The sequence below is a fragment of the Dioscorea cayenensis genome, chromosome 1, assembly GCF_009730915.1.
Source record: "Dioscorea cayenensis subsp. rotundata cultivar TDr96_F1 chromosome 1, TDr96_F1_v2_PseudoChromosome.rev07_lg8_w22 25.fasta, whole genome shotgun sequence".
Classification (NCBI taxonomy): Eukaryota; Viridiplantae; Streptophyta; class Magnoliopsida; order Dioscoreales; family Dioscoreaceae; genus Dioscorea; species Dioscorea cayenensis.
The window spans coordinates 23487582-23495273 of record NC_052471.1 but is presented as its reverse complement, the minus strand read 5'-3'; the positions used below and the strand labels follow the sequence as shown (position 1 = coordinate 23495273).

General features: G+C 44.9%; 1 non-coding gene across 1 annotated transcript; it reads right to left on the bottom strand.

The window, feature by feature from the left end:
• Positions 1 to 1295: 1295 nt before the first annotated feature.
• On the bottom strand, positions 1296 to 1402 carry LOC120266826. Its single transcript, XR_005538288.1, has one exon. It is a non-coding gene; the product is annotated as a small nucleolar RNA R71 (small nucleolar RNA).
• Positions 1403 to 7692: the final 6290 nt, after the last annotated feature.

Sequence of the window (7692 nt, the reverse complement as noted above, 5' to 3'; positions counted from 1 at the left end):
GCTATAATAGAGTGAATGGTCTAAGGGATGACCCTCCGCTGGGGCTTAGTTGTGAGTGCAACGGAGTGAAGCGTTGAGGTGATCTTAGTGTCTAGGGCTTAATCATGGTTAGGGACCTTCCACCTGGACCAAAGGGTTAGGTCTATAATTAGGAAGAGATTTATCACTTGGATTCCCTAGAGCTCATTGCAACTCTATGCTAGTGCGAGGTGTTGAGATTGTTCGATTTCTCCTCTGAGACATGTATGGAGTTAGGCATAGTTGACCTTAGATTTGGGACGATGTAATGAACGATTTCCATGACTCACTATTGCATTGATTAGGAAGCATAATATAGGGTTCTTGCACTTGAAGCTATCATCCTAGGTGGAGCATTATCCGAGTACCCCATCTTTATCGATTGCCTTACCTTCTCCTTTACTCGTGCTCTCTTACTTGTTGCTTTTACCTTTGAGAATTGAATCATTGTCACACTTATCACTATTGATCTTTTACATAGCTAAGAAGCGAATTAAGTGTTTTCTATTCCCTACTCCCTGTGGATTCGATACCCGCTCATCCGGAATTATTACTTTGACAAACCCGTGCACTTGCAGGATATACGCAAGGGGACCTTGTCAAGTTTTTGGCGCATTGTCGGGAAGTAGGCGTTTAGAGATACTTTGCACTTTGTTTTCTTAGCTATTTCACCATACATTCTATTTCCTATCTTCTTATTCTATCATCGTTCGATTTCTTTTTTTCTTTCTTTTTTTGGGTGCAGCCTCAGGGTTATGACCTGAGAGAATCCCTTAATATTGATTGAAGGAGATCCTGAGCTTGAACGTACACTTAGAAGAAAAGGGAAAGTGACTGTCCAAGAATAATCTAATTTAGCTGATTTGGATGTGGAAGGATCTGAAAATATGGCAGAACAGAAAGAGCAACAACGAACATTATCCAATTATGCCAGACATTCAGTGTTGGTGACACAATCGAGTATCGTGCGTCCCCCGATTACAGCTCAGAACTTTGAGTTGAAGGCGGCATTCATCCACATGTTGCAGCAATCCACACAGTTCAACGGTTTGGCCGATGAGGATCCAAACAGTCATTTAGAGAGTTTTCTCGAGGTGTGTGATATGCTGAAGATAAACGGAGTGACGGATGATGCCATCAAGTTGAGAGCCTTCCCATTTTTCCTAAAGGGGAGAGCGAAGCAGTGGTTACACTCATTACCTAGAGCATCGATCACCACATGGGAGGAGATGGTAGAAGCTTTTCTTACCCGTTATTTTCCTCTTGGAAAATCTGCAAAGCTTAGGAATGAGATCTCATCCTTTGTTCAGTTGGAATTGGAGTCTCTATTCGAGACATGGGAAAGGTTCAAGGAGCTCCTGAGAAATTACCCGCAACACGGATTCATGGAGTGTATGATTGTTCAGACATTTTATAATGGTTTGAACCCGAGTACAAGGCAACTCTTGGATGCGGCAGCAGGAGGTACCTTAGGTACCAAGACCCCCGATGAGGCCCGTCAGTTGATTGAAGAAATGGGGTTAAACAACTACCAATGGAATGCTAGGGAGAAGAAGAAAGTGGCCGGTCTCCATGAGATAGATGCGGTAACTTCATTGGCGGCTCAAGTGGAGAGTTTGAGTAAGAAGTTAGATCTTCTAACTTCAAATAGAGTGGCGGCCATGACTAATTGCAACTAGTGTGGTGGAGGACATGCTCCCTCCAATTGCCCGATTTCTATTGGTGATGGTTCTTCGGTAGAGAATGTTGATTTTGTAGGTAATGGCATGAGAATTCAAGGAAACCCATATAGCAATACATACAATTCGGGTTGGAAGAATCATCCCAATTTCTCATGGAGTAATCAGGGTCCACAAAAGGCCATGGGGTCACCAGGTTTCCAACAGCAACAACAAGCCCCTCAGGTGGAAAACAGAGTCTCAGGTTTGGAAACCCGAATGACTGACTTAGGGAAGCACTTGGCTAGATTTGTGCAATCTGCAAATACAAGGTTTGAATTAGTTGATGCTACACTTCGCAACCACACCGCCTCTTTGCATAACCTTGAAAATCAGGTGGGGTAAATTGCGAAGTCTCTCTCCGAAAGGCCACATGGAAGCTTGTCGAGCAATACAGAGACCAACCATAGAGACCATGTCAAGGCGATCACTTTGAGAAGTGGTCATGAGGTTGAAGGTAGGCTTTCGAGTGAGAAGCCAAAAGAACACGCACCCGAGGTTATAGCGTTAGACGAGGGGACAGGCAAAGAGAAAGAGGTGGCACCCCCACCTTTCAAGCCAAGAATCCCTTATCCCTCTAGATTGAAAAATGACCAAGGGCATGAACAGTACAAGAAGTTCCTGAGTTTGTTCAAGCAAGTCCACATCAATATTCCTTTTGTTGAGGCATTGGCCCAAATGCCTAAGTATGCGAAGTTCTTGAAAGACTTGTTGACTAACAAGAGGAAGTTGGAGGAGAGTGCTTTAGTGATTCTAGATGCTTCATGCTCGGCGGTGATGCAAAAGAACATGTCGAACAAGAAGAAAGACCCGATAAGCTTCATCATTCCGTGTAATATTGGCAATTTAGTTGAGGAAATGGCATTGGCGGACTCAGGGGCTAGTATCAACATCATGCCATACACTTTCTTTCAAAAGCTAGGATTGGGCGAGCCTAGGCCTACTCGGATGACTTTGCAACTAGTGGACTGAACAATGCGACATCCGAGAGGCATCACTGAAGATGTGCTTGTTAAGGTGGACAAGTACATTTTTCTGGTTGACTTTGTAGCGCTAGATGTCGATGAGGATGTGGATGTACCCTTGGGAGACCGTTCTTGCGGACTTCCAAAGCATTGATTGACATGGACGGCGGAGAGCTCACGTTGAGAGTTGGAGATGACAAGCTCATATACCGCCTTGCTGAAGCCATGCGGCATTCTCTTGATTTCGATGATACTTTATACTTTCTAGAAACTACTGATGAAATTGTTCATGAATACATGCAGGAAATGTTCAATCCGGATCCGTATGAAGGTTTGTTCGACCAAGAGGAGGGTCATGAAAATGTAATGATGCTTAGATTGACGGAAGAAGTACCGTCTACCCCGGGGATCTTGAAGAAGATGCTCCGGAAAATGAAGAGGGCTAGGAGACGCCACCGGAAACACTCCAAGGCTGTTGGAGACGTCCATGAACGGAAGGAGTTGGATGAACCATTGCTAGATGGTCCCAAGCCCGATATTACACCCTCTACTTTCAAGAGATTGTGCTCATCATTCTTTCAAGTCATGGGTAAGAGGGCAAACTTCATCTATGAACGCTCGTGAGGTAAGACAAGGTACGTCAAGCTTAGTGATGTTAAACAAGCGCTTCTTGGGAGGTAACCCAAGTGTTTACTATTTTCTTAGCTTTTAGTTTAGTTTGTTTGCATGAATAATCTGTTAAGTGTTGGTGTCTTGATTTTTGGATGCTTGTGCTGAGATTTTCTTGTGTGCTTTGAGTATTCATCGTGTGTTTTCATGTGGAATTGGTGAAGTTTGGTCGTTTGAGCTCTATTTTCATGTTTTTCACTAGTAAAATTTGCATAATAGGGCAGGCTCTGAGTGTATAAACATGTTCAGAGATTTTCTGCAAAGCCTGCAGACTTCTCTAAGGCATCCAGAGAAAACACACGGGTGTGGGGAATTTCCGCACGCCCGTGGATTTGCACTGTGAGCTCATCCAGAGAAGGCATAGGGGCGTGCGGCGGCCCCTGTGAACGACCACGCGACTGTCACACGCCCATGGGTAATTTCCGCACGGGTGTGTGAATTCCTGCAGAGTTAGGCAGATTGTCCCGAGAGCACACAGGGGCGTTGACTCACCCGTGTGGGCGACCTTGTGAAAACCGCACGGGCGTGGGTAATTTCCACACGCCCGAGCGAAACTCTGCAGAGGAGTTCTCTCCATCCCGAGAAGACACAGGGGCGTGTGGCTGACCCTGTGAGTTGGGCATGTGTATATCCACGCCCGTGCGGAATTTCCGCACGGGCTTGTAGAACACTTGGTATTTTTCTCGGATGTCCAGAGAAGCCACAAGGGCGTGCGGCTGCCCCTGTGGGTTGGGCGCACGGGCGTGGGCATTATTTTCCGCATGCCCGTGTGAGATCGTTCAAAGTCAGTGAGAGTTTTTCCCGAGGGCGCACAGGGGCGTGTGTGCGCCCCTGTGATTCTCTTGTAATGAGGCGCACGGGCGTGGGTAATTTCCACACGCCCGTGTTGATGCACAGAATTCCATGAGACGCGATTTTTTCAATAAACCATGTGATCCGTCTCATTCTTCATCTCCAGTCACCCGAAAACTACTTCTAATCATCTTCTCGACCGCTCATCGTCGTTTTGGAGGATTTTGCTTCACATATCGTTCCGATTTTCAAAGTTTTCACATTTATTTCTTTGGTAACCTTTTTATCTTTTTTTCTTCTCCAACTCTTGTTTTTCACAGATTAAATGTCTTTAATTGCGAATTTTCATTTTTACAATTCATGGTGTATGTTTAGAAAGCGTCTAGATGCAGTTTTAAGTTGAATTCTTTAGAATTGTTGTGCACCCGTGCGGTTTTTTTTTTCACGCCCTGCAGATCCACACGGGCGTGGGTAATTTCCACAAGCCCGTGTGGAATTCTGCAGTAGGCTGCTTTTGAGCTTCTTTGATCATTTTTCTCTTTTTTTACTACAGATATGGCACCTCGTGTGAAGAAGAACGAAGTAAAGTATCTCAGAATCACCCCACCCGAGCCAATATGATTGCTTCCCCGCAAGTGTACCGGATCGCCAAGTAATACCTCGTGTGAAGACACGAGTATCGTATTCCACGGGGCTAAGGATCTCCTATTACTCCTTCTCGAGCTATTATCTAGCCTAAGATCTCAAGTGATGGATTTTTACTCTACTAAATGTAATTAAAGCTAAAATGAGAATATGACCAAATTAGAGAGAACAAGAAATAAGCAAGCAAGAAAATCAATGAGGTGCAAAGGCCTATGGATGAGGATCCCTTGAGGGGTTATCATGCAACATGGATGATGATCTAAAGATGCAACGGTAAAATGGACCATGAGATTCCAAGATTAGAACAACCCCAATTTCTCGGCAATTGAACCCTAATCCCATACGAACATGGATAGGAATTTCTTCCAAATCCACATTCTTACGATTGCATTAAGTACGAGGAAATCTAACTTAGGATTAAACCTACTCTTCTTCGGATTAAACCTACATGGAGGGCTACCAAACACCCAATTTCTCGGCGTGATGATACAAGCATCCCCTTTTAATCCATTCATGACCTAATACATGCGAGCAAGTTACATCTACATGCATCATTCATAAAAGAGCTATGGATTTCTACTTAGTGTAGCACTTAGCATGAAACAATGGATTAAATCTCAAAATTACCCAAGCATGGAATTAACAAGTTATCATCCAACATACATGATAAAACCCCCCAAGGTTCACTAACACCCGGTGGCCTTGGAGGTCTAGTGTGTCATCATCCCACAACAAGCAATACAAACAAACAAGACATGAAACAAAAGCATAAATGACACTCCCTAGATGAAATGGTGAAGGAGGAGGTGAAGAATGTGCCGAATGATGCTTTCCCCGCCAAAAGAGTGCCAAATGACACTTCCTCTAGCCGCGGGTCTCTTTCCTTCAAATCGTGTTAAATCTCCTCTTGAATGATGTTGCCTTCTTGCCTTGAGAGTCTTGGACCTTGGGCTTGAATGATATTCTAGCTTCCTTGCCCATTTTCTGCTTCCCAAGGTCGCCCAAAATCTCCCATGTGATCTCCCCAAAGTCGGCCAAGAAAAGTTCCAGCCAAAAGTCCTTGTCTTGCCCTAAAAGTTGGTATTTATACCCCCCCGAGGCATACGAGTCGTATGGGGGTCGTATGGCACTCAAAAACCCTAGATTTGCGATCCATATGGGGTGCATACGGCCCCCATACTGGGTAGTATGGGGGTAGTATTAAATTCCTGTTTTCTTCTCCTTTCGCCCAAATGATATCTTCTTGTTCTCCATGGCTTCCTTATGCCCTACAAAGCAAATAATAGATGATTAAGCACAAAACAGGCATTAAACCTCACAAAATACATGCAAAGTGAATATGATATATACATGAAAACATCTACATTTAGACACATATCACAATACACATGGAATTCTCAAATCCCGAGCATCAAGCTCGATTTGAGAGACTTTCAGCACTTGGTTTTGGTCTGACTTATTTCGCGGATTTGCAAGTGTTGAGAGATATTCAGCAGGCTAACGAGGTAGCAGTAGGAAGCTGGAGGAGGCTACTGATGATCAGTGAGCCAGCTTACCGCGCATTGACGCTTGAGGTTTTAGCTTCTTTTGAGTTTCATTTGATGCATGGGAAATTTGACACTATGGAGCCTATACAGTTTCAGGCATTCAGACATCCATTTTCCATGAGTGTCACTGAGTTTTCGATTCAGATGGGCCTGCACGATGTCGCATATAGAGGTACAGTGGAATATGGATGTTTACTTGCGGATTTTCCGGTATCAGTGACTCCACATCATGCGTATAGGATTCTGTGTGGACATGGGGAGTATGAACCGGGGATGTCGAAGGCCACTAGCCTATCCTGGTTGAGCTACAGGTATTTATACGCGGTTATCATCAGGTTTGTGTTAGATCGAGCTGATAGCACAACTGCTCTGACCAGGCAGGATTTGTTCTTTTTATACTCCATGGCCCGCAATGTGCCGACTCACTTGGGGTGCATATTAGCGGATATTCTGAGACACCAGGGTCAGCCTGTGAGAGTGGGTTTATTATTTGATGGCCCTTACATCACCAGGCTCATGTTGGGAATGGGTTTGGGGGATGCTTTACGTTGTGCTGGGAGGACAGTTGTGTCTACCCCTCTTGTGTTTGAGACGATCAAGATGATGGGGTTGGTATGGAGATGTGGGCCAGGGGTCTATATTCTTGTTACAGCTACCCCAGAGAGCCCCACGAGCGGAGGAGATACTGCGGAGGATTCTCGGCAGAGTCCCAGAACCCCCCGCAGCATAGGGTCCTCGAGCTTATGACCGTATTGAGAGGCTTGAGAGCATTGTGAGAGAGATTCAGACCGAGATAGCGGAGCTTCGCACTATACAGTCAGCTCAGTATACAGATCTTATGGCCTGTTTCGACTTTCTATGAGATCTATTGAGATCCAAACCCTCGGCATCTACTGTACCCCCATCCTCTACCCCGGGACCAGTGGACCCACCATGTGTGTCTTCACCAGCAGTAGCACCGGAGCCCGAGGGTGACACCGACACTTGACTTTATTTTTCTTTATTTTGCATTTTATTTCAGACTTTTTCACTCAGAAAGGATTTTTCTTCTGGGTTTATTTTCATTTTGCATCTTGAGTTGTATTCATTGTCTATCTTTTATATATACTCGAGTTGTTTTTGTTTTTATTGAGCTTCACTGAACCCCCTCGTGTATACGTGCAGATGGTCTTGTCATCATGGGAATTGAGAGTTAGTCATGGGCACACGGCCAAGGTGCTTAGGCACTTGGCCGTGTGAGATTCACAACCCGTCGGAACACCACTCCCATGGAATTAGCTTCATCAAACGCAACACTAGGAGTCAGGGGAGTATTGTTTTGATTGCTTCTCCCACATT